The 25083-nt window shown below is 56.1% G+C and overlaps 5 pseudogenes; all 5 read right to left on the bottom strand.

The window, feature by feature from the left end:
- Positions 1 to 416: 416 nt before the first annotated feature.
- On the bottom strand, positions 417 to 3155 carry LOC148385588 (L-threonine 3-dehydrogenase, mitochondrial pseudogene; annotated as a pseudogene).
- Positions 3156 to 4389: 1234 nt separating this feature from the next.
- Positions 4390 to 7232, bottom strand: LOC148385587 (L-threonine 3-dehydrogenase, mitochondrial pseudogene; annotated as a pseudogene).
- A 1231-nt stretch (positions 7233 to 8463) lies between these two features.
- On the bottom strand, positions 8464 to 11306 carry LOC148385586 (L-threonine 3-dehydrogenase, mitochondrial pseudogene; annotated as a pseudogene).
- A 1338-nt stretch (positions 11307 to 12644) lies between these two features.
- On the bottom strand, positions 12645 to 15374 carry LOC148385585 (L-threonine 3-dehydrogenase, mitochondrial pseudogene; annotated as a pseudogene).
- Positions 15375 to 16665: 1291 nt separating this feature from the next.
- LOC148385584 (L-threonine 3-dehydrogenase, mitochondrial pseudogene) lies at positions 16666 to 18579 on the bottom strand (annotated as a pseudogene).
- Positions 18580 to 25083: the final 6504 nt, after the last annotated feature.

Raw genomic sequence — 25083 nt, 5'->3', positions numbered from 1 at the left:
AGAAGCATAATAATAATAATAATAATAATAATAATAATAATAATAATAATAATAATAATAATAATAATAATAATAATAATAATAATAATAATAATAATAATAATAACAATAATATCAATAACCTATTATTATTATTATTATTATTATTATAACAATAATATCAATAACCTATTATTATTATTATTATTATTATTATTATTATTATTATTATTATTATTATTATACATTTTATTTATAAGGCGCCTTTCAAGGCACTCAAGGTCGCCGTACAGACATAAAATAGCATAACAAAATGACCGGAGAGCAAAGGCAGCAAGTCGCACCAGCGTCCACTCACATCCGGAAGACACAATTACAACATATTATCAATATTTTTTTTAAAAAATGACCTACTTATACACTATGTACAAAAAAGCTGCGGTAGCTTAGCTCGGCTCAGGCGCCGAGCGGGCGTGGGCCATGCGCGTTTCGCCGCTGAGGAAGTTGAGCATAGTCTGCACTCGGTCGGGCAGGTCGTAGTCGTGCTCCCACACCCAGTCACGTTTGGCGTTGGAGTCGTCAACTTCCATCGGCCAGGAGTCGGCGATGGCCTGCCGGACGGGGTCCACGTTGTACGAGACCTCCAGTTCGGGCACGTGCTTGCGAAGGTCCCGCACCAGCTCTTCGGGCGACAAGCTCATAGCGTTGATGTGGTACGTGCGCATGCTGAGAATGTCAGCCGGCACCTCCAGCACCTCCAGGGTGGCGCGCACTGCAGTTGCGCGATCTGACAAAAATGGCGAAAAATTAAGCTCCTGCGCACTAAGGTCCACTCAAATTTTGGCAAGTAAATCCCGACTTTTGGAATATTTGCTAAATTGGACGGCTATGTAAGCTGAGAGGACGCCACGAGGGAGTCGCGCTGCGTTGTGCTGCGCCGTGCTAAGCCGTGCTGCGCCATGCTGCACCAAGAGGGCGCGCGCGTTCCACGCGCTGCGCGTACTGCTCGGGCTGCGCATGCTGCGTGGTGACGGCAGGCCGAAGGTACGCTGAACCGAGAGGGCGCTGCGAGCAGAGGGCGCTGCGCCCAGACGGTTTGCGCGTGTGCGCTGCGCCGGGAGGGCAACCCGTCGAGAGGGCGCCGCGCCACACCAAGAAGCCGCCGCGCCGAGAGGGCGCCCTGCTGTTTCGCAGTCGTAGGCGCGCTACGGTTGCGCGGTCAGCGGTGCGCTGCACGATCGGACAAAAATGGCGAAAAATAAACCTCCTGTGCACTAATGTCCACTTAAATTTTGACAAGTTAATCCCGACTTTTGGAATAATTGCTGAGAGGACACTGCGCCGGGAAGGCATCACGCTGAAAGGGTGCACCGAGAGGGTGTGCGCTGCCCGAGATTGCACGCGCACTACGCAGAGAGGACACGCACACTACACCGAGAGGGTGGGCCGCTCCGAGAGGGCGCCGCACCGAGACGGCGCTGCGCTACGCCGCGCCGAGAGTTTGCCGCGCTGCGCCGCGCCGAGAAGGTGCCGCACCGACAGGGTGCTGCGTCCCGCCAAGAGAACAACCGCGAGGACGCCGAGAAGTGGCCGCGCCGAGAGGGCACTGCGCTACGCCGCGCCGAGAGTTTGCCGCGCTGCGCTGCGCCGCGCCGAGAAGGTGCCACACCGACAGGGTGCCGAGCCGAGAGACTTCCGCAACCGGCGAGAGGACGCCGCACCGACAGGGCGTTGCGCTGCGCTGTGCTGCGCCGTGCTGCGCCAAGAGGACGCACGCGCTGCGCGTGCTGCGCCGTGATGGCGAGCCGAGCGTGCGCTGCGCCGAGAGGGCGTTGCTGCCACGAGAGGGCGCAGCGACGACAGGGCACGCGCTCTGCGCCGGGAGGGCATCCCGCCGAGAGGGCGCCGCACAGAAAAGGCGACACGCCGCACCGAGATGTGCGGTCGGCAGCGCTCCACGGTTGCGCGGTCAGCGGCACGCTGCAGTTGCGCGATCGGACAGAAACTGCGAAAAATAGAGCTCCTGTACAATAAGGTCCACTTAAATTTTGGCAAGTAAATCCCGCCTTAATGGAGTATTTGCGACGTTTTGACGGCAATGTAACCATAATCAAGGGCCGGAGAGGACGCAGGCGATGAATGTTTGCCACCTCTCCACTAGAGTTAGCTTAGTTTTAGTCCTTTTCTTTCTTTTTTACATCAATTTTAACTTTCAAATTGATTTTAAAAAGTTTAAGCGTGTTTTTTTTTCCTACTTTTTGGGAACTCTCTGCAACTCCCTGAATGTTTTGGCTGCCATAGCAACAACCTCCATGCACTACCAGCTGGCTGCCTGCTAGCAGCCCCTGCCAACGCATCCCGGGTAGCCTGGCTAATGACGCTCTCAAGACGGGCAAGCGCACCGCAGAGGGCGCATCCGTAGCGCGCTGCCGACCACGCAACTGCAGGGCGCCCTCTCAGCGCTGCGTCCTCTCAGCTCGGACACCACTCGACGCAGCGTGGTGCCCGCTCGCGAGGGCGCCGTGTTGCGCCGCGCCGAGAGGGCGAACGCGCTGCGCCGATAGGGCCCATGCGCTGCGCCGAGAGGGAAATGCTCCCTCTCGGCGCTGCATGCCGCCTTCTCGGTGTGGCGCGGCGCCCTCTCGGCGGGGTGCCTTCATGGTGCAGCGTGCGTGCGCACCGTCTGGGCGTAGTGCGCATGCCCTGTCGGCGCTGCACGCTCTCGGTGCAGCGCAGCGCTCTCTCCGGCCATCACGGTGCAGCGCGCGCAGCGCGTGCAGCGCGCACAGCGCGTGCAGTGTGCGTGCCCTCTTGGCGCAGCATGGCACAGCATGGCGCAGCAGGGCGCAGCACGGTGCAGCGCAATGCCCTCTTGGCACGACGCCCTTTCGGAGTGGCACCCTCTCGCCGCGGCGCACTCTATATGCAACGCCCTCTCGGTGCGGCAAGGCACCCCATCGGCGCGTTGCGGCACCTCTCTGCGCGGCGCCTTCTCGGCACGGCGCAGCGCCGCGCCCTCTCGCCGTGGCAAACTCTCGGCGTCCTCGCAGCGCTCTCTCTGCGCGACGCAGCGACCTCTCAGTGCGAGGCAGCGCTCTGTCAGCGCGGTGCCATCTCAGCGCGGCGCCCTCTTGGCACAGCACAGCCTCGGTCCACCCTCTCGGCGCAGCGTGCATGCCCTCTCGGCGCAGCGCGCACCTTCTCGGCGCGGTGCCCTCTCGGTGAGGCGCTATCTCGGCTCGCGCGCCATCTTGGCGTGCCCTCTGCGCACACTCTCGCTCCAGCGCCCCCTCGAAGCAGGGCACGCGCGCTGCGCCGAGAGGTTGCGTGCGTGCTCTGCACCGGGAGTGCACCACGCCGAGAGGGCGCCACGATGCACTGAGAAGGCGCCACGCCGTGCTGAGAGGTTGCCGTGTTGCGCTGCGCCGAGAGGGCGCTGCGCTGCGCGGATCGGGCCCGTGCGCTGCGCAGAGAAGGCAATGCGCCGAGAGGGTAATGCGCCAAAAGGGTGCATACGCTGCACCGAGAGGGCTATCGCCGCGGCGCCCTCTCGGCGCGGCGCGCGCAGTGCCCTTTTGGCGCGGCGCGACGCAGCGCCCTCTTGGTGTTCACTTTCGGCGCAGCACTCGAGGCGCAGCATGGCGCAGCACTCGTGGCGCGGCGCTTGCAGCGCGCGCGTGCGCTGTAGGCGCAGTGCCTTCTCCGCACATCTCCGTCCGACCGCGCCATTTTTGTCCGATCGCGCAACTGCAGCGTGCTGCCGACCACGCACGTGCTGCCGACCGTGCCACTGGAGCGCGCTGGTCGCATTATAGTGACAGAGGCGTTGCTGAAATTTAGAAAATATTTTTAAAGTACTGATGTACTTTCCAAAATTTAAGTGAACCTGAGTGCGCTGGTAGCTTAATTTAGTCCGATCGCGCAACCGAGGCGCTCCGGGCGCTCACTGTCGCTGACGCAAGTAGAATATATTCCAAAATTGGTGCTTACATCCAGGCGAGAGAGGATGATTTGTCGGTATATCCGTCCGACCACGCAACCGCAGTGCGCAGAAGCATAATAATAATAATAATAATAATAATAATAATAATAATAATAATAATAATAATAATAATAATAATAATAATAATAATAATAATAGGTTATTGATATTATTGTTATTGTTATTATTATATAATTTTATATTATATATTATATAATAATAATAGGTTATTGATATTATTGTTATTGTTATTATTATTATTATTATTATTATTATTATTATTATTATTATTATTATTATTATTATTATTATTATTATTATTATTATTATTATTATTATACATTTTATTTATAAGGCGCCTTTCAAGGCACTCAAGGTCGCCGTACAGACATAAAATAGCATAACAAAATGACCGGAGAGCAAAGGCAGCAAGTCGCACCAGCGTCCACTCACATCCGGAAGACACAATTACAACATATTATCAATATTTTTTTTAAAAAATGACCTACTTATACACTATGTACAAAAAAGCTGCGGTAGCTTAGCTCGGCTCAGGCGCCGAGCGGGCGTGGGCCATGCGCGTTTCGCCGCTGAGGAAGTTGAGCATAGTCTGCACTCGGTCGGGCAGGTCGTAGTCGTGCTCCCACACCCAGTCACGTTTGGCGTTGGAGTCGTCAACTTCCATCGGCCAGGAGTCGGCGATGGCCTGCCGGACGGGGTCCACGTTGTACGAGACCTCCAGTTCGGGCACGTGCTTGCGAAGGTCCCGCACCAGCTCTTCGGGCGACAAGCTCATAGCGTTGATGTGGTACGTGCGCATGCTGAGAATGTCAGCCGGCACCTCCAGCACCTCCAGGGTGGCGCGCACTGCAGTTGCGCGATCTGACAAAAATGGCGAAAAATTAAGCTCCTGCGCACTAAGGTCCACTCAAATTTTGGCAAGTAAATCCCGACTTTTGGAATATTTGCTAAATTGGACGGCTATGTAAGCTGAGAGGACGCCACGAGGGAGTCGCGCTGCGTTGTGCTGCGCCGTGCTAAGCCGTGCTGCGCCATGCTGCACCAAGAGGGCGCGCGCGTTCCACGCGCTGCGCGTACTGCTCGGGCTGCGCATGCTGCGTGGTGACGGCAGGCCGAAGGTACGCTGAACCGAGAGGGCGCTGCGAGCAGAGGGCGCTGCGCCCAGACGGTTTGCGCGTGTGCGCTGCGCCGGGAGGGCAACCCGTCGAGAGGGCGCCGCGCCACACCAAGAAGCCGCCGCGCCGAGAGGGCGCCCTGCTGTTTCGCAGTCGTAGGCGCGCTACGGTTGCGCGGTCAGCGGTGCGCTGCACGATCGGACAAAAATGGCGAAAAATAAACCTCCTGTGCACTAATGTCCACTTAAATTTTGACAAGTTAATCCCGACTTTTGGAATAATTGCTGAGAGGACACTGCGCCGGGAAGGCATCACGCTGAAAGGGTGCACCGAGAGGGTGCGCGCTGCCCGAGAGTGCACGCGCACTACGCAGAGAGGACACGCACACTACACCGAGAGGGTGGGCCGCGCCGAGAGGGCGCCGCACCGAGACGGCGCTGCGCTACGCCGCGCCGAGAGTTTGCCGCGCTGCGCCGCGCCGAGAAGGTGCCGCACCGACAGGGTGCTGCGTCCCGCCAAGAGAACAACCGCGAGGACGCCGAGAAGTGGCCGCGCCGAGAGGGCACTGCGCTACGCCGCGCCGAGAGTTTGCCGCGCTGCGCTGCGCCGCGCCGAGAAGGTGCCACACCGACAGGGTGCCGAGCCGAGAGACTTCCGCAACCGGCGAGAGGACGCCGCACCGACAGGGCGTTGCGCTGCGCTGTGCTGCGCCGTGCTGCGCCAAGAGGACGCACGCGCTGCGCGTGCTGCGCCGTGATGGCGAGCCGAGCGTGCGCTGCGCCGAGAGGGCGTTGCTGCCACGAGAGGGCGCAGCGACGACAGGGCACGCGCTCTGCGCCGGGAGGGCATCCCGCCGAGAGGGCGCCGCACAGAAAAGGCGACACGCCGCACCGAGATGTGCGGTCGGCAGCGCTCCACGGTTGCGCGGTCAGCGGCACGCTGCAGTTGCGCGATCGGACAGAAACTGCGAAAAATAGAGCTCCTGTACAATAAGGTCCACTTAAATTTTGGCAAGTAAATCCCGCCTTAATGGAGTATTTGCGACGTTTTGACGGCAATGTAACCATAATCAAGGGCCGGAGAGGACGCAGGCGATGAATGTTTGCCACCTCTCCACTAGAGTTAGCTTAGTTTTAGTCCTTTTCTTTCTTTTTTACATCAATTTTAACTTTCAAATTGATTTTAAAAAGTTTAAGCGTGGTTTTTTTTCCTACTTTTTGGGAACTCTCTGCAACTCCCTGAATGTTTTGGCTGCCATAGCAACAACCTCCATGCACTACCAGCTGGCTGCCTGCTAGCAGCCCCTGCCAACGCATCCCGGGTAGCCTGGCTAATGACGCTCTCAAGACGGGCAAGCGCACCGCAGAGGGCGCATCCGTAGCGCGCTGCCGACCACGCAACTGCAGGGCGCCCTCTCAGCGCTGCGTCCTCTCAGCTCGGACACCACTCGACGCAGCGTGGTGCCCGCTCGCGAGGGCGCCGTGTTGCGCCGCGCCGAGAGGGCGAACGCGCTGCGCCGATAGGGCCCATGCGCTGCGCCGAGAGGGAAATGCTCCCTCTCGGCGCTGCATGCCGCCTTCTCGGTGTGGCGCGGCGCCCTCTCGGCGGGGTGCCTTCATGGTGCAGCGTGCGTGCGCACCGTCTGGGCGTAGTGCGCATGCCCTGTCGGCGCTGCACGCTCTCGGTGCAGCGCAGCGCTCTCTCCGGCCATCACGGTGCAGCGCGCGCAGCGCGTGCAGCGCGCACAGCGCGTGCAGTGTGCGTGCCCTCTTGGCGCAGCATGGCACAGCATGGCGCAGCAGGGCGCAGCACGGTGCAGCGCAATGCCCTCTTGGCACGACGCCCTTTCGGAGTGGCACCCTCTCGCCGCGGCGCACTCTATATGCAACGCCCTCTCGGTGCGGCAAGGCACCCCATCGGCGCGTTGCGGCACCTCTCTGCGCGGCGCCTTCTCGGCACGGCGCAGCGCCGCGCCCTCTCGCCGTGGCAAACTCTCGGCGTCCTCGCAGCGCTCTCTCTGCGCGACGCAGCGACCTCTCAGTGCGAGGCAGCGCTCTGTCAGCGCGGTGCCATCTCAGCGCGGCGCCCTCTTGGCACAGCACAGCCTCGGTCCACCCTCTCGGCGCAGCGTGCATGCCCTCTCGGCGCAGCGCGCACCTTCTCGGCGCGGTGCCCTCTCGGTGAGGCGCTATCTCGGCTCGCGCGCCATCTTGGCGTGCCCTCTGCGCACACTCTCGCTCCAGCGCCCCCTCGAAGCAGGGCACGCGCGCTGCGCCGAGAGGTTGCGTGCGTGCTCTGCACCGGGAGTGCACCACGCCGAGAGGGCGCCACGATGCACTGAGAAGGCGCCACGCCGTGCTGAGAGGTTGCCGTGTTGCGCTGCGCCGAGAGGGCGCTGCGCTGCGCGGATCGGGCCCGTGCGCTGCGCAGAGAAGGCAATGCGCCGAGAGGGTAATGCGCCAAAAGGGTGCATACGCTGCACCGAGAGGGCTATCGCCGCGGCGCCCTCTCGGCGCGGCGCGCGCAGTGCCCTTTTGGCGCGGCGCGACGCAGCGCCCTCTTGGTGTTCCCTTTCGGCGCAGCACTCGAGGCGCAGCATGGCGCAGCACTCGTGGCGCGGCGCTTGCAGCGCGCGCGTGCGCTGTAGGCGCAGTGCCTTCTCCGCACATCTCCGTCCGACCGCGCCATTTTTGTCCGATCGCGCAACTGCAGCGTGCTGCCGACCACGCACGTGCTGCCGACCGTGCCACTGCAGCGCGCTGGTCGCATTATAGTGACAGAGGCGTTGCTGAAATTTAGAAAATATTTTTAAAGTACTGATGTACTTTCCAAAATTTAAGTGAACCTGAGTGCGCTGGTAGCTTAATTTAGTCCGATCGCGCAACCGAGGCGCTCCGGGCGCTCACTGTCGCTGACGCAAGTAGAATATATTCCAAAATTGGTGCTTACATCCAGGCGAGAGAGGATGATTTGTCGGTATATCCGTCCGACCACGCAACCGCAGTGCGCAGAAGCATAATAATAATAATAATAATAATAATAATAATAATAATAATAATAATAATAATAATAATAATAATAATAATAATAATAATAATAATAATAGGTTATTGATATTATTGTTATTGTTATTATTATATAATTTTATATTATATATTATATAATAATAATAGGTTATTGATATTATTGTTATTGTTATTATTATTATTATTATTATTATTATTATTATTATTATTATTATTATTATTATTATTATTATTATTATTATTATTATTATACATTTTATTTATAAGGCGCCTTTCAAGGCACTCAAGGTCGCCGTACAGACATAAAATAGCATAACAAAATGACCGGAGAGCAAAGGCAGCAAGTCGCACCAGCGTCCACTCACATCCGGAAGACACAATTACAACATATTATCAATATTTTTTTTAAAAAATGACCTACTTATACACTATGTACAAAAAAGCTGCGGTAGCTTAGCTCGGCTCAGGCGCCGAGCGGGCGTGGGCCATGCGCGTTTCGCCGCTGAGGAAGTTGAGCATAGTCTGCACTCGGTCGGGCAGGTCGTAGTCGTGCTCCCACACCCAGTCACGTTTGGCGTTGGAGTCGTCAACTTCCATCGGCCAGGAGTCGGCGATGGCCTGCCGGACGGGGTCCACGTTGTACGAGACCTCCAGTTCGGGCACGTGCTTGCGAAGGTCCCGCACCAGCTCTTCGGGCGACAAGCTCATAGCGTTGATGTGGTACGTGCGCATGCTGAGAATGTCAGCCGGCACCTCCAGCACCTCCAGGGTGGCGCGCACTGCAGTTGCGCGATCTGACAAAAATGGCGAAAAATTAAGCTCCTGCGCACTAAGGTCCACTCAAATTTTGGCAAGTAAATCCCGACTTTTGGAATATTTGCTAAATTGGACGGCTATGTAAGCTGAGAGGACGCCACGAGGGAGTCGCGCTGCGTTGTGCTGCGCCGTGCTAAGCCGTGCTGCGCCATGCTGCACCAAGAGGGCGCGCGCGTTCCACGCGCTGCGCGTACTGCTCGGGCTGCGCATGCTGCGTGGTGACGGCAGGCCGAAGGTACGCTGAACCGAGAGGGCGCTGCGAGCAGAGGGCGCTGCGCCCAGACGGTTTGCGCGTGTGCGCTGCGCCGGGAGGGCAACCCGTCGAGAGGGCGCCGCGCCACACCAAGAAGCCGCCGCGCCGAGAGGGCGCCCTGCTGTTTCGCAGTCGTAGGCGCGCTACGGTTGCGCGGTCAGCGGTGCGCTGCACGATCGGACAAAAATGGCGAAAAATAAACCTCCTGTGCACTAATGTCCACTTAAATTTTGACAAGTTAATCCCGACTTTTGGAATAATTGCTGAGAGGACACTGCGCCGGGAAGGCATCACGCTGAAAGGGTGCACCGAGAGGGTGTGCGCTGCCCGAGAGTGCACGCGCACTACGCAGAGAGGACACGCACACTACACCGAGAGGGTGGGCCGCTCCGAGAGGGCGCCGCACCGAGACGGCGCTGCGCTACGCCGCGCCGAGAGTTTGCCGCGCTGCGCCGCGCCGAGAAGGTGCCGCACCGACAGGGTGCTGCGTCCCGCCAAGAGAACAACCGCGAGGACGCCGAGAAGTGGCCGCGCCGAGAGGGCACTGCGCTACGCCGCGCCGAGAGTTTGCCGCGCTGCGCTGCGCCGCGCCGAGAAGGTGCCACACCGACAGGGTGCCGAGCCGAGAGACTTCCGCAACCGGCGAGAGGACGCCGCACCGACAGGGCGTTGCGCTGCGCTGTGCTGCGCCGTGCTGCGCCAAGAGGACGCACGCGCTGCGCGTGCTGCGCCGTGATGGCGAGCCGAGCGTGCGCTGCGCCGAGAGGGCGTTGCTGCCACGAGAGGGCGCAGCGACGACAGGGCACGCGCTCTGCGCCGGGAGGGCATCCCGCCGAGAGGGCGCCGCACAGAAAAGGCGACACGCCGCACCGAGATGTGCGGTCGGCAGCGCTCCACGGTTGCGCGGTCAGCGGCACGCTGCAGTTGCGCGATCGGACAGAAACTGCGAAAAATAGAGCTCCTGTACAATAAGGTCCACTTAAATTTTGGCAAGTAAATCCCGCCTTAATGGAGTATTTGCGACGTTTTGACGGCAATGTAACCATAATCAAGGGCCGGAGAGGACGCAGGCGATGAATGTTTGCCACCTCTCCACTAGAGTTAGCTTAGTTTTAGTCCTTTTCTTTCTTTTTTACATCAATTTTAACTTTCAAATTGATTTTAAAAAGTTTAAGCGTGTTTTTTTTTCCTACTTTTTGGGAACTCTCTGCAACTCCCTGAATGTTTTGGCTGCCATAGCAACAACCTCCATGCACTACCAGCTGGCTGCCTGCTAGCAGCCCCTGCCAACGCATCCCGGGTAGCCTGGCTAATGACGCTCTCAAGACGGGCAAGCGCACCGCAGAGGGCGCATCCGTAGCGCGCTGCCGACCACGCAACTGCAGGGCGCCCTCTCAGCGCTGCGTCCTCTCAGCTCGGACACCACTCGACGCAGCGTGGTGCCCGCTCGCGAGGGCGCCGTGTTGCGCCGCGCCGAGAGGGCGAACGCGCTGCGCCGATAGGGCCCATGCGCTGCGCCGAGAGGGAAATGCTCCCTCTCGGCGCTGCATGCCGCCTTCTCGGTGTGGCGCGGCGCCCTCTCGGCGGGGTGCCTTCATGGTGCAGCGTGCGTGCGCACCGTCTGGGCGTAGTGCGCATGCCCTGTCGGCGCTGCACGCTCTCGGTGCAGCGCAGCGCTCTCTCCGGCCATCACGGTGCAGCGCGCGCAGCGCGTGCAGCGCGCACAGCGCGTGCAGTGTGCGTGCCCTCTTGGCGCAGCATGGCACAGCATGGCGCAGCAGGGCGCAGCACGGTGCAGCGCAATGCCCTCTTGGCACGACGCCCTTTCGGAGTGGCACCCTCTCGCCGCGGCGCACTCTATATGCAACGCCCTCTCGGTGCGGCAAGGCACCCCATCGGCGCGTTGCGGCACCTCTCTGCGCGGCGCCTTCTCGGCACGGCGCAGCGCCGCGCCCTCTCGCCGTGGCAAACTCTCGGCGTCCTCGCAGCGCTCTCTCTGCGCGACGCAGCGACCTCTCAGTGCGAGGCAGCGCTCTGTCAGCGCGGTGCCATCTCAGCGCGGCGCCCTCTTGGCACAGCACAGCCTCGGTCCACCCTCTCGGCGCAGCGTGCATGCCCTCTCGGCGCAGCGCGCACCTTCTCGGCGCGGTGCCCTCTCGGTGAGGCGCTATCTCGGCTCGCGCGCCATCTTGGCGTGCCCTCTGCGCACACTCTCGCTCCAGCGCCCCCTCGAAGCAGGGCACGCGCGCTGCGCCGAGAGGTTGCGTGCGTGCTCTGCACCGGGAGTGCACCACGCCGAGAGGGCGCCACGATGCACTGAGAAGGCGCCACGCCGTGCTGAGAGGTTGCCGTGTTGCGCTGCGCCGAGAGGGCGCTGCGCTGCGCGGATCGGGCCCGTGCGCTGCGCAGAGAAGGCAATGCGCCGAGAGGGTAATGCGCCAAAAGGGTGCATACGCTGCACCGAGAGGGCTATCGCCGCGGCGCCCTCTCGGCGCGGCGCGCGCAGTGCCCTTTTGGCGCGGCGCGACGCAGCGCCCTCTTGGTGTTCACTTTCGGCGCAGCACTCGAGGCGCAGCATGGCGCAGCACTCGTGGCGCGGCGCTTGCAGCGCGCGCGTGCGCTGTAGGCGCAGTGCCTTCTCCGCACATCTCCGTCCGACCGCGCCATTTTTGTCCGATCGCGCAACTGCAGCGTGCTGCCGACCACGCACGTGCTGCCGACCGTGCCACTGGAGCGCGCTGGTCGCATTATAGTGACAGAGGCGTTGCTGAAATTTAGAAAATATTTTTAAAGTACTGATGTACTTTCCAAAATTTAAGTGAACCTGAGTGCGCTGGTAGCTTAATTTAGTCCGATCGCGCAACCGAGGCGCTCCGGGCGCTCACTGTCGCTGACGCAAGTAGAATATATTCCAAAATTGGTGCTTACATCCAGGCGAGAGAGGATGATTTGTCGGTATATCCGTCCGACCACGCAACCGCAGTGCGCAGAAGCATAATAATAATAATAATAATAATAATAATAATAATAATAATAATAATAATAATAATAATAATAATAATAATAATAATAATAATAATAATAATAATAATAATAATAATAACAATAATATCAATAACCTATTATTATTATTATTATTATTATTATTATTATAACAATAATATCAATAACCTATTATTATTATTATTATTATTATTATTATTATTATTATTATTATTATTATTATTATTATTATTATTATTATTATTATACATTTTATTTATAAGGCGCCTTTCAAGGCACTCAAGGTCGCCGTACAGACATAAAATAGCATAACAAAATGACCGGAGAGCAAAGGCAGCAAGTCGCACCAGCGTCCACTCACATCCGGAAGACACAATTACAACATATTATCAATATTTTTTTAAAAAAATGACCTACTTATACACTATGTACAAAAAAGCTGCGGTAGCTTAGCTCGGCTCAGGCGCCGAGCGGGCGTGGGCCATGCGCGTTTCGCCGCTGAGGAAGTTGAGCATAGTCTGCACTCGGTCGGGCAGGTCGTAGTCGTGCTCCCACACCCAGTCACGTTTGGCGTTGGAGTCGTCAACTTCCATCGGCCAGGAGTCGGCGATGGCCTGCCGGACGGGGTCCACGTTGTACGAGACCTCCAGTTCGGGCACGTGCTTGCGAAGGTCCCGCACCAGCTCTTCGGGCGACAAGCTCATAGCGTTGATGTGGTACGTGCGCATGCTGAGAATGTCAGCCGGCACCTCCAGCACCTCCAGGGTGGCGCGCACTGCAGTTGCGCGATCTGACAAAAATGGCGAAAAATTAAGCTCCTGCGCACTAAGGTCCACTCAAATTTTGGCAAGTAAATCCCGACTTTTGGAATATTTGCTAAATTGGACGGCTATGTAAGCTGAGAGGACGCCACGAGGGAGTCGCGCTGCGTTGTGCTGCGCCGTGCTAAGCCGTGCTGCGCCATGCTGCACCAAGAGGGCGCGCGCGTTCCACGCGCTGCGCGTACTGCTCGGGCTGCGCATGCTGCGCGGTGACGGCAGGCCGAAGGTACGCTGAACCGAGAGGGCGCTGCGAGCAGAGGGCGCTGCGCCCAGACGGTTTGCGCGTGTGCGCTGCGCCGGGAGGGCAACCCGTCGAGAGGGCCCCGCGCCACACCAAGAAGCCGCCGCGCCGAGAGGGCGCCCTGCTGTTTCGCAGTCGTAGGCGCGCTACGGTTGCGCGCTCAGCGGTGCGCTGCACGATCGGACAAAAATGGCGAAAAATAAACCTCCTGTGCACTAATGTCCACTTAAATTTTGACAAGTTAATCCCGACTTTTGGAATAATTGCTGAGAGGACACTGCGCCGGGAAGGCATCACGCTGAAAGGGTGCACCGAGAGGGTGTGCGCTGCCCGAGAGTGCACGCGCACTACGCAGAGAGGACACGCACACTACACCGAGAGGGTGGGCCGCTCCGAGAGGGCGCCGCACCGAGACGGCGCTGCGCTACGCCGCGCCGAGAGTTTGCCGCGCTGCGCCGCGCCGAGAAGGTGCCGCACCGACAGGGTGCTGCGTCCCGCCAAGAGAACAACCGCGAGGACGCCGAGAAGTGGCCGCGCCGAGAGGGCACTGCGCTACGCCGCGCCGAGAGTTTGCCGCGCTGCGCTGCGCCGCGCCGAGAAGGTGCCACACCGACAGGGTGCCGAGCCGAGAGACTTCCGCAACCGGCGAGAGGACGCCGCACCGACAGGGCGTTGCGCTGCGCTGTGCTGCGCCGTGCTGCGCCAAGAGGACGCACGCGCTGCGCGTGCTGCGCCGTGATGGCGAGCCGAGCGTGCGCTGCGCCGAGAGGGCGTTGCTGCCACGAGAGGGCGCAGCGACGACAGGGCACGCGCTCTGCGCCGGGAGGGCATCCCGCCGAGAGGGCGCCGCACAGAAAAGGCGACACGCCGCACCGAGATGTGCGGTCGGCAGCGCTCCACGGTTGCGCGGTCAGCGGCACGCTGCAGTTGCGCGATCGGACAGAAACTGCGAAAAATAGAGCTCCTGTACAATAAGGTCCACTTAAATTTTGGCAAGTAAATCCCGCCTTAATGGAGTATTTGCGACGTTTTGACGGCAATGTAACCATAATCAAGGGCCGGAGAGGACGCAGGCGATGAATGTTTGCCACCTCTCCACTAGAGTTAGCTTAGTTTTAGTCCTTTTCTTTCTTTTTTACATCAATTTTAACTTTCAAATTGATTTTAAAAAGTTTAAGCGTGTTTTTTTTTCCTACTTTTTGGGAACTCTCTGCAACTCCCTGAATGTTTTGGCTGCCATAGCAACAACCTCCATGCACTACCAGCTGGCTGCCTGCTAGCAGCCCCTGCCAACGCATCCCGGGTAGCCTGGCTAATGACGCTCTCAAGACGGGCAAGCGCACCGCAGAGGGCGCATCCGTAGCGCGCTGCCGACCACGCAACTGCAGGGCGCCCTCTCAGCGCTGCGTCCTCTCAGCTCGGACACCACTCGACGCAGCGTGGTGCCCGCTCGCGAGGGCGCCGTGTTGCGCCGCGCCGAGAGGGCGAACGCGCTGCGCCGATAGGGCCCATGCGCTGCGCCGAGAGGGAAATGCTCCCTCTCGGCGCTGCATGCCGCCTTCTCGGTGTGGCGCGGCGCCCTCTCGGCGGGGTGCCTTCATGGTGCAGCGTGCGTGCGCACCGTCTGGGCGTAGTGCGCATGCCCTGTCGGCGCTGCACGCTCTCGGTGCAGCGCAGCGCTCTCTCCGGCCATCACGGTGCAGCGCGCGCAGCGCGTGCAGCGCGCACAGCGCGTGCAGTGTGCGTGCCCTCTTGGCGCAGCATGGCACAGCATGGCGCAGCAGGGCGCAGCACGGTGCAGCGCAATGCCCTCTTGGCACGACGCCCTTTCGGAGTGGCACCCTCTCGCCGCGGCGCACTCTATATGCAACGCCCTCTCGGTGCGGCAAGGCACCCCATCGGCGCGTTGCGGCACCTCTCTGCGCGGCGCCTTCTCGGCACGGCGCAGCGCCGCGCCCTCTCGCCGTGGCAAACTCTCGGCGTCCTCGCAGCGCTCTCTCTGCGCGACGCAGCGACCTCTCAGTGCGAGGCAGCGCTCTGTCAGCGCGGTGCCATCTCAGCGCGGCGCCCTCTTGGCACAGCACAGCCTCGGTCCACCCTCTCGGCGCAGCGTGCATGCCCTCTCGGCGCAGCGCGCACCTTCTCGGCGCGGTGCCCTCTCGGTGAGGCGCTATCTCGGCTCGCGCGCCATCTTGGCGTGCCCTCTGCGCACACTCTCGCTCCAGCGCCCCCTCGAAGCAGGGCACGCGCGCTGCGCCGAGAGGTTGCGTGCGTGCTCTGCACCGGGAGTGCACCACGCCGAGAGGGCGCCACGATGCACTGAGAAGGCGCCACGCCGTGCTGAGAGGTTGCCGTGTTGCGCTGCGCCGAGAGGGCGCTGCGCTGCGCGGATCGGGCCCGTGCGCTGCGCAGAGAAGGCAATGCGCCGAGAGGGTAATGCGCCAAAAGGGTGCATACGCTGCACCGAGAGGGCTATCGCCGCGGCGCCCTCTCGGCGCGGCGCGCGCAGTGCCCTTTTGGCGCGGCGCGACGCAGCGCCCTCTTGGTGTTCACTTTCGGCGCAGCACTCGAGGCGCAGCATGGCGCAGCACTCGTGGCGCGGCGCTTGCAGCGCGCGCGTGCGCTGTAGGCGCAGTGCCTTCTCCGCACATCTCCGTCCGACCGCGCCATTTTTGTCCGATCGCGCAACTGCAGCGTGCTGCCGACCACGCACGTGCTGCCGACCGTGCCACTGGAGCGCGCTGGTCGCATTATAGTGACAGAGGCGTTGCTGAAATTTAGAAAATATTTTTAAAGTACTGATGTACTTTCCAAAATTTAAGTGAACCTGAGTGCGCTGGTAGCTTAATTTAGTCCGATCGCGCAACCGAGGCGCTCCGGGCGCTCACTGTCGCTGACGCAAGTAGAATATATTCCAAAATTGGTGCTTACATCCAGGCGAGAGAGGATGATTTGTCGGTATATCCGTCCGACCACGCAACCGCAGTGCGCAGAAGCATAATAATAATAATAATAATAATAATAATAATAATAATAATAATAATAATAATAATAATAATAATAATAATAGGTTATTGATATTATTGTTATTGTTATTATTATATAATTTTATATTATATATTATATAATAATAATAGGTTATTGATATTATTGTTATTGTTATTATTATTATTATTATTATTATTATTATTATTATTATTATTATTATTATTATACATTTTATTTATAAGGCGCCTTTCAAGGCACTCAAGGTCGCCGTACAGACATAAAATAGCATAACAAAATGACCGGAGAGCAAAGGCAGCAAGTCGCACCAGCGTCCACTCACATCCGGAAGACACAATTACAACATATTATCAATATTTTTTTTTTAAAAATGACCTACTTATACACTATGTACAAAAAAGCTGCGGTAGCTTAGCTCGGCTCAGGCGCCGAGCGGGCGTGGGCCATGCGCGTTTCGCCGCTGAGGAAGTTGAGCATAGTCTGCACTCGGTCGGGCAGGTCGTAGTCGTGCTCCCACACCCAGTCACGTTTGGCGTTGGAGTCGTCAACTTCCATCGGCCAGGAGTCGGCGATGGCCTGCCGGACGGGGTCCACGTTGTACGAGACCTCCAGTTCGGGCACGTGCTTGCGAAGGTCCCGCACCAGCTCTTCGGGCGACAAGCTCATAGCGTTGATGTGGTACGTGCGCATGCTGAGAATGTCAGCCGGCACCTCCAGCACCTCCAGGGTGGCGCGCAAGCAGTCGTCGATATACATCATGAGAAGCCGCGTGTCGGGCCGCAGGAAGCACTCAAACTTGCCCGTCTTGAGAGCGTCATTAGCCAGGCTACCCGGGATGCGTTGGCGGGGGCTGCTAGCAGGCTGGTAGTGGAGGTTGTTGCTATTGCTGGCAGCCAAAAGATGCAGGGAACACACGCAAAAATACTAACTTTAAATTTTATTTTAAAAAGTTAAAAAAGAAAAGGACTAAAACTAAGCTAACTCCGGTGGAGAAGCGGCGAACATTCAGCGCCTGCGTCCTCTCCGGCCCTTGATTATGGTTAAATCGCCGTCAAAATTTAGCAAATATTCCAAATGTCGGGATTTCTTCGCCAAAATTTGATTGGACCTTGGAGCGCAGGAGCTTTATTTTTCGCCGTTTTTGTCCGATCGCGCAACTGCAGCGCGCCGCCAACCGCGCAACCGTGGCGCGCCACCGACTGCGCAACTGCAGGGCGCTGGTTGCATTATTGTGACAGAGCCGTCGCTGAAATTTCCACAGCAAAATTCCCAGTGTATATTTTATTCTACAAGAGTACATGTAACTCCAGTTCCGGGTTATATATAGGTCCAAGAGTTTGGTGTTCAGTGAACACCGACAACAGTGTAAATTATGTACTCAAATAAAAGATTAGATTTGAACCCTTTGAGTGTGCATTGCGCTGCATCACTAGTACTTTTAGACAGTACTTTGGTGCTTTTTTAAACACTTTTAGTGTAAACCTAGAATTCCCAGAGTCTAAGAGATATTATCCTGCCCTCCAAATATGTTGAATATCGGAAGACAGTAAGCTCAACCACTTTCACTCATCAAGACTCTGAAGGCCAGGTTTAAGGTTGACTCCAGGTTTATAACAAGGGAAAGGATAAAACAACGATGACTTGTATAACACAAAATGTAGGTAGTAGTTTTGCCGAACTGCAGGAGAGAATAGAACAAGCAGCGTTCTCTTTCAACACTGTGCTGGAACATGCGTTTACGTCCTGATTCTAGTCACGTGACCTACTCTATCTTAACACTGATCACAGACTACAAAGACATGGAAGACATGGCAGATATACTTGTAAGTCGTTTGGAGCACTTTGCAGAGCTGATTACGTAACACAGTGTGAATGCACTTTATTTCTGGTGTACACTCAACACTTTTGAGGTTAAATATTAATACTTCAGGAACGTGTAGTCCACACAAGAGTATCTTGAAAATATAACAGCTTTATTATTATTGTTATATTTATTAGCAGATTCTTACAAGTATCTTTATGTTACTCCGTCAGTCGTCACCTTATCGTGGTGGAGGGGTTTGCGTCCACCTATGATCCTAGGAGCCATGTTGTCGGGGGCTTCATGCCCCTGATAGGGTCACCCATGGCAAACGGGTCCTAGGTGAGGGGCCAGACAAAGCACGGCTCACAGAAGCCCCTTATGATGAGAAAAATAAATGGACTTCGTTTTCCCTCGCCCGGACGCGGGTCACCGGGGCCCCCCTCTGGAGCCAGGAAGAAAAACCTGGAGGCGGGGCTCGAAGGCGAGTGTCTGGTGGCCGGACCTTCGCCCATGGGGCCCAGCCGGGCACAGCCCGAAAAGGAAACGTGGGTCCCCCTTCCCATGGGCTCACCACCTGTGGGAGGGGCCAAAGGGGTCGGGTGCAGTGTGAGCTGGGCGGCGGCCAAAGGCAGGGACTTTGGCGGTCTGATCCCCGGCTGCAAAAGCTGGCTCTTGGGACATGGAATGTCACCTCTCTGGCTGGAAAGGAGCTGGTGTGCGAGGCAGAAAAATTCTGACTAGATATAGTCGGACTAGCCTCCACACACAGTTTGGGTTCCGGTACAAGCCCTCTCGAGAGGGGCTGGACTCTACTCCACTCTGGAGTTCCCCACGGTGAGAGGCGTCGAGCAGGTGTGGGTATACTTATTGCCCCCCGGCTGGGCGCCTGCACATTGGGGTTCACCCCGGTGAACGAGAGGGTAGCCTCCCTCCGCCTTCGGGTGGAGGGACAGGTCCTGACTGTTGTTTGTGTCTATGCACCAAACGGCAGCTCAGAGTACCCAACCTTCTTGGAGTCTCTGGAGGAAGTGCTGGAGAGCGCTCCTTCTGGGGACTCCATCGTTCTACTGGGTGACTTCAATGCTCTCGTGGGCAATGACAGTGAGACCTGGAAGGGCGTGATTGGGAGGAACGGCCTCCCCGATCTGAACCCGAGTGGTGTTCTATTATTAGACTTCTGTGCTCGACACGGATTTTCTATAATGAACACCATGTTCAAACATAAGGGTGTCCATGTTCTATTATTGGACTTCTGTGCTCGACACGGATTTTCTATAATGAACACCGTGTTCAAACATAAGGGTGTCCATGTGTGCACTTGGCACCAGGACAGCCTAGGCCGCAGTTCGATGATCGACTTTGTAGTCGTGTCATCGGATTTGCGGCCGCATGTTTTGGACACTCGGGCGAAGAGAGGGGCGGAGCTGTCAACTGATCACCACCTGGTGGTGGGTTGGCTCCGATGGTGGGTGTTGGAATAATTTTAAGTGAAGCTTTGGCCTGCCAGACCTGGAGGCCTCGCCTTTACGAGTTTATCTTTCCTTTTATCTAGGTTCTTCCTTTTATGTGATAGGGATGTCTTTTGATCCCTGTCACTCATTTGTATCCTTCCTGTCCTTATGTTGCCTGTGTGTTTTTGTTCCCGTAAGAGGCCTTCACTAACAATGAGCAGGGCTTATTTGCATAGGTGACATGTTCTTTGTTTGATTCACAGGAACTTCATTCCTTTTCATTTAGATGTAGGTTTGGTTCATAGATTGTAGTTTATCAGACCTGTTTTTCTTTGTTAAGGGTTACATACAATTAGAAGTAGTTGCATAAAAGTTATCCCATGTTTACTCAATGTTTGTTTAAGGTACTGCATACCAGTTACCTCACGTTTGATTAATGTGCGTTGAAGTGTTTATGACAAGTTACTTGTTATTATTATGTGTTAATTTACCAAGTAGATAAAGTTAGCAAAGTTAGTTCACGTGGGCAACGACAGTGAGACCTGGAAGGGCGTGATTGGGAGGAACGCCCCCCCCGATCTGAACCCGAGCGGTGTTCTATTATTGGACTTCTGTGCTCGACACGGATTTTCAATAATGAACACCATGTTCAAACATAAGTGTGTCCATGTGTGCACTTGGCACCAGGACACCCTAGGCCGCAGTTTGATGATCGACTTTGTAGTCGTGTCATCGGATTTGCGGCCGCATGTTTTGGACACTCGGGCGAAGAGAGGGGCTGAGCTGTCAACTGATCACCACCTGGTGGTGGGTTGGCTCCAATGGTGGGGGAAGATGCCGGTCCGACCTGGCAGACCCAAACGCTCTGTGAGGGTCTGCTGGGAACGTCTGGCAGAATCTCCTGTCAGGAAGAGCTTCAACTCCCACCTCCGGCAGAGCTTTTCCCACGTCCCGGGGGAGGCGGGGGAAATTGAGTCTGAGTGGACCATATTCTGCGCCTCCATTGTTGACGCGGCCAATCGAAGCTGTGGCCGTAAGGTCGTTGGTGCCTGTCGTGGCGGCAATCCCCGAACCCGCTGGTGGACACCGGCGGTAAGGGATGCCGTCAAGATGAAGAAGGAGTCCTATCGAGCCGTTTTGGCCTGCGGGACTCCGGAGGCAGCTCACAGGTACCGGATGGCCAAGCGGAACGCGGCTTCGGCGGTTGCTGAGGCAAAAACCCGGGCGTGGGAGGAGTTTGGTGAGGCCATGGAGAATGACTTCCAGACGGCTTCGAGGAAATTCTGGTCCACCATCCAGCGTCTCAGGAGGGGGAAGCAGTGCAACGTCAACACTGTTTACGTTGTGAGTTGGTGGGGAGAATATTTCGAAGACCTCCTCAATTCCACCTACACGCCTTCCATTGAGGAAGCAGGGCCTGGAAACTCTGAGGCAGATTCTCCAATCTCTGGGGTCGAAGTCACTGAGGTAGTTAAAAAACTCCTCGGTGGCAAGGCCCCGGGGGTGGATGAGATCCGCCCGGAGTTCTTAAAGGCTCTGGATGTTGTGGGGCTGTCATGGCTGACACGCCTCTGCAACATTGCGTGGACATCGGGGACAGTGCCTCTGGATTGGCAGACTGGGGTGGTGGTTCCCCTCTTTAAGAAGGGGGACCGGAGGGTGTGTTCCAATTACAGGGGAATCACACTCCTCAGCCTCCCCAGTAAGGTCTATTCAGGGGTGTTGGAGAGGAGGGTTCGTCGGGAGGTCGAACCTCGGATTCAGGAAGAGCAGTGTGGCTTTTGTCCTGGCCGTGGAACAGTGGACCAGCTCTACACACTCGGCAGGATCCTCGAGGGTGCATGGGAGTTCGCCCAACCAGTCCACATGTGTTTTGTGGACTTGGAGACTTTGTGGACTCTCCCGGATGACCGAGCTTCGAACCCTATCTCTTAGGGAGAGCCTGGACATGCTGCGGAGAAAACTCATTTCGGCCGCTTGTATCCGGTATCTCGTTCTTTCGGTCACGACCCATAACTCGTGACCATAGGTGACGGTAGGAGCGTAAATCGACCGGTAAATTGAGAGCTTTGCCTTTTGGCTCAGCTCTCTCTTTACCACGACGGACCAGTACAGAGTCCGCATTACTGCCGACGCTGCACCCATCCGCCTGGCGATCTCGCGCTCCATTCTCCCCTCACTCGTGAACAAGACCCCAAGATACTTAAACTCCTCCACTTGGGGCAGGATCTCATCCCCAATCCGGAGAGGGCATTCCACCCTTTTCCGATCGATTACCATGGACTCGGATTTGGAGGCGCTGACCCTCATCCCGACCGCTTCACACTCGGCTGCGAACCGCTCCAGTGAGAGCTGGAAATCACGGCCTGAAGAAGCCAACAGCACCACGTCGTCTGTAAAAAGCAGAGACGCGATGCTGAGGTCCCCAAACCAGACCCCCTCAACGCCTCGGCTGCACCTAGAAATTCTGTCCATAAAAATTATGAACAGAATCGGTGACAAAGGACAGCCTTGTAAAGGAAAATGTGTTTTTGGGAGTTTGCAAACATATTTTTTAAGGTTGTGTTAAACTTATAATCATATTAATATCTAGTATTGAAGTGCTCGTGTGGATTGGTGGGGGCCGAGGAATGTGCAGGCAAACTGCATGAACTTGTTTTCTTGGAAGTGTTGTGTATAGGCCCAGACAGGGAGTACCGGACGAGATAATCTCAAGGTCGGTGAGAAACGAGAACAACAGCACATCTATGGGACTGGGCATCGAGGGGAAAACCCAACCGCCTGACCTCAGCGACACCTGGACGGGGAGGAGATGGCCATCCACCAATCATCTCACAATATTTTGCATGCTTTAATATTCATATTGTGTTTCTTTAAAACTGGGCAACCCGGAAGAATGTGTCGTCTTTTGGTGGTCACAAAAACGCACAAGTTTTAGTGTGAGGGACCCGGGACCCAGGTCTGTATTAGTGCGCTTTGTCAGGAATAAATAATTGGTAAATTTGGTCTAATTGATCTACTGGTCTTCTCTTTGACAGAACGAACTCGCAAAATTGTTAGGTGCGCCAGTGTGTGGATTAGGACATAGCAATTTATGTGTTAAGTGTTGATCGCAATTTGGAGTCAGATCAATAACTAGAATCCGTAACCTAACACTTGGCAGAGTCCAACCCTCACTGGGAATGAATCCGACTTACTGCCGGAAATGCGGACAAAACTCTGCCATCGGCGATACAGGGACCGAACCGCCCTTATCAGTTGGCTCGGCACCCGGTACTCCCTCCACCCTCCACAGAACCTCCCGAGGGACACAGTCGAACGCCTTCTCCAAGTCCACAAAACACATGTGGACTGGTTGGGCGAACTCCCATGCACCCTCGAGGAACCTGCTGAGGGTGTAGAGGTGGTCCACTGTTCCACGGCCAGGACAAAAGCCACACTGCTCTTCCTGAATCCGAGGTTCAACCTCCCGACGGACCCTCCTCTCCAGCACCCCTGAATAGACCTTACCAGGGAGGCTGAGGAGTGTGATTCCCCTGTAATTGGAACACACCCTCCGGTCCCCCTTCTTAAAGAGGGGAACCACCACCCCAGTCTGCCAATCCAGAGGTACTGTCCCCGATGTCCACGCAATGTTGTAGAGGCGTGTCAGCCATGACAGCCCCACGACATCCAGAGCCCTTAAGAACTCCGGGCGGATCTCATCCACCCCCAGGGCCTTGCCACCGAGGAGTTTTTTAACTACCTCAGTGACTTCGACCCCAGAGATTGGAGAGTCCGCCTAGGAGTTTCCAGGCCTTGCTTCCGCAATGGAAGGCGTGTAGGTGGAATTGAGGAGGTCTTCGAAGTATTCTCCCGACCGACTCACGACGTCCTAAGTCGAGGTCAACAGCGCGCCATCCCCACTGTAAACAGTGTTGACGTTGCACTGCTTCCCCCTCCTGAGACGCCGGATGGTGGACCAGAATTTCCTCGAAGCCGGCCGGAAGTCATTCTCCATGGCCTCGCCAAACTCCTCCCACGCCCGGGTTTTTGCCTCAGCAACTGCCGAAGCCACGTTCCACTTGGCCATCCGGTACCTGTCAGCTGCCTCCGGAGTCCCGCAGGCCAAAACGGCCCAATAGGACTCCTTCTTCAGCTTGACGGCATCCCTTACCGCCGGTGTCCACCAGTGGGTTCGGGGATTGCCGCCACGACAGGCACCAACGACCTTACGGCCACAGCCCGGTCAGCCGCCTCAACAATGGAGGCGCGAAACATGGTCCACTTTGACTCAATGTCCCCCTCCCCCGGGACGTGGGGAAAGCTCTGCCGGAGGTGGGAGTTGAAGCTCTTCCTGACAGGGGATTCTGCCAGACGTTCCCAGCAGACCCTCACAGAGCGTTTGGGTCTGCAAGGTCGGACCGGCATCTTCCCCCACTGTTGGGTCTAAATACGATTAGACATTAAATCACTCACTGGAATGAAGAGGAGAAGACAGCCAGAACAGGTTTACTCGCGAGGAGAACGATAGAGAAAGCAATCTCAGTTACAACCTCCATCAGTTCTGACTCTTTACTCCACGTGCCTCTCTTTTTAATGTTATGGTTGCCCTGGTTACAGAGGCGTTGCTACACTAAGGGAGGGGGGGTTGTGTCTGTAGCAACGCTGATTAGCAAAAGAATGTACTGTGGTGTGAATTAGCACTTCATTGTTGGCTCGTGACCCCCCGCAGAGGCCGTCCCCAGCCGTCTTCCCTCACAGTTGGCTGACTCGTCCTCGACTGTGATCAAATACCTTGAAGCACGTTGATTGCCGCTTTGCTGTGGAACAAATGCAACTAGACCTTTGCTAACTTTATCTACTTGGTAAATTAACACATAATAATAATAAGTAACTTGTCCTAAACACTTCAACACACATTAATCAAACGTGAGGTAACTGGTATGCAGTTCCTTAAACAAACATTGAGTAAACATGGGATAACTTTTATGCAACTACTTCTAATTGTATGTAACCCTTAACAAAGAAAAACAGGTCTGATAAACTACAATCTATGAACCAAACCTACATCTAAATGAAAAGGAATGAAGTTCCTGTGAATCAAACAAAGAACATGTCACCTATGCAAATAAGCCCTGCTCATTGTTAGTGAAGGCCTCTTACGGGAACAAAAACACACAGGCAACATAAGGACAGGAAGGATACAAATGAGTGACAGGGATCAAAAGACATCCCTATCACATAAAAGGAAGAACCTAGATAAAAGGAAAGATAAACTCGTAAAGGCGAGGCCTCCAGGTCTGGCAGGCCAAAGCTTCACTTAAAATTATTCCAACACCCACCATCGGAGCCAACCCACCACCAGGTGGTGATCAGTTGACAGCTCCGCCCCTCTCTTCGCCCGAGTGTCCAAAACATGCGGCCGCAAATCCGATGACACGACTACAAAGTCGATCATCGAACTGCGGCCTAGGCTGTCCTGGTGCCAAGTGCACACATGGACACCCTTATGTTTGAACACGGTGTTCATTATAGAAAATCCGTGTCGAGCACAGAAGTCCAATAATAGAACATGGACACCCT

This window comes from Syngnathus floridae, chromosome 16 (assembly GCF_059516105.1).
Source record: "Syngnathus floridae isolate MCC-2025c chromosome 16, RoL_Sflo_1.0, whole genome shotgun sequence".
Lineage (NCBI taxonomy): Eukaryota > Metazoa > Chordata > Actinopteri > Syngnathiformes > Syngnathidae > Syngnathus > Syngnathus floridae.
Note: the sequence above shows the minus strand (reverse complement) of the source record. Positions and strands in the feature narration are given on the sequence as shown.